General features: G+C 34.8%; 1 protein-coding gene across 3 annotated transcripts in view; it reads left to right on the top strand.

Moving 5' to 3' along the window:
* LOC108973170 (transmembrane protein 132C) overlaps positions 1-1,926 on the top strand; it is an 85,195-nt gene that overhangs the window by 17,199 nt on the left and 66,070 nt on the right. The gene's annotated exons all lie outside the window — the stretch shown is intronic.

Genomic DNA, 1,926 nt, shown 5'->3' on the forward strand with positions numbered 1-1,926 from the left:
AAATTATAATATTAGAATTTATAAAATAACAGTTACATACGCATAATCCAAATCTACGTCAAAAATTTTTTTTGTTGACAATTTTTTTTTGTGTTTTATGCTTTCTCTCCAGAAGCTGCTCAATTTATCGGAACTGTCGATAAGGGACCACTATATCATATAGTTGTCATACAAATTCAACGATCGGATTCAAATGTTTGAAAGCAAAATTTTTTTATTTGACAACATATCTTCACGATCACTACATCATATAGCTGGCTTACAAGATCTTTTTTCCTTTTTAAGTATCCTGAAATCGACTTAATGGTTTATGGATGTAGAAAGAACTAGTAAAGCCTTATCGACTGGATGCAAATCGTTATCAGTTTAGTTATAAATATAATTGCTATTAGACATGCTCCTGAAAAGGGTATATTAGCTCAGTTCAGTGTTCAGGAAGTTTTTAACGAACAAAATTTCAAAATAAATATATGCAAAAACTTCCATTAGCTGTTGTAATAGTTTGGTGGGAAATCTTCTGTAAAGGCGTTACATTTCTTCTCTTTTGTGAAATTTCTAAAACTAGGGCAAAATTGTACCAGCAGCGTGGTTTAGAAAACGTCGCAAAACAATAAGCAATATTCTCTCCAAAGGTGAACATTGGATGTTGCAGCAAAACTCTGCACCAGCACACAAAGTAGAAGCATTGAGTGGCTTGAAAGTAATATTCCCCGGAAATTTGTAGAGTCTCAAAAAATATTTGGTTCGTGCAACGTCGTCTATACCAATAGAAACTGTGCGTGCTGCTATTGAAATGGCCGAATGGTTTGAGGGTTTGTGTGAAAGAAAAAGGTGACCATTTCAGATAAAATTTTGTATATCCCTCATTTAATATGTGCTTATTATCAATTAAAAACATTAATTACTTTAATGAAAAATGGATTATAGTTTTATACATACATACATACAACGGCCTGAACTTCTAACGAAACATAATTTGTATTAATAAATACTTATAACGTAAACGTCCGTCTGATGAAGAGACCACTGCTTCTTCCTTAAAAAGAATGCCTCCACCCAATATTGACCTCATAAATCTGTCTTCCCTTTGTCCACAAGGAGAGAAGGTCTTGTCTGCTCAGAATACAGAGAAAGCTGTTACTGAGCATGGTAAGCGAAACCCTTCTCAGGATCCGCTTCCAAATAACTGTAGGTCAGGTAGTAAAAATTTAATTGTAATACCGCGGAAAAAAKCAATATTTATCTCAAGACTTGCTGCGGATACCACCGTCGATGACATAAAGAGTTACATCTCGTCTAAACTAAAATCGGAAGATGCAGACATCCGAAAATTTCATTTCAAATATGACAGGGATATTTCATCTTTCAAGATCGACATATCCGCTGACAATTTTCAATTGCCTCTTGACAACTTATTCTGGTCATCTGGGGTCTTTGTGTGCCCGAATTCGAGCATAAACGTTTTAAACCCCCTGCAGTTGCCAGTAAAATCTCAAGTAAACCCGTTGGTACAAAAAACTGATTAGCAATAATTCGCTGAGTATTTATTATCAAAATGTAAGAGGCCTTAATACAAAACTCTCCGATCTGTACTACGCTATTTGAACGTCAATTATAATTTTAAAATCATTGCTTTCACATAAATATAGCCCCACATTTTTGATAGTGAAATATTCAATAGCGAATTTGAAATCTTTGGATTTGACCGGCTGAACAAGAAAGGAGGTGGTGTCTTCGTTGCTGTTCATTCTTCAATTCCATCTGAAGAAGTCGATGTTTCGCATGCACACTTCATAGAATTTAAGTGCATTCGTATTTGCGCTAATAGTGGCTATATTTTTTTTTTTTTTTGTTTTTTGTTTTTATAGTAGGAGGAAGCATCGAAAGCCTGAGTGCGGGACTTTAAACCTAACCTACTCCCAGCTC

Source organism: Bactrocera latifrons, unplaced genomic scaffold, assembly GCF_001853355.1.
Source record: "Bactrocera latifrons isolate USDA-ARS-PBARC rearing strain unplaced genomic scaffold, ASM185335v1 scaffold_464, whole genome shotgun sequence".
NCBI lineage: Eukaryota > Metazoa > Arthropoda > Insecta > Diptera > Tephritidae > Bactrocera > Bactrocera latifrons.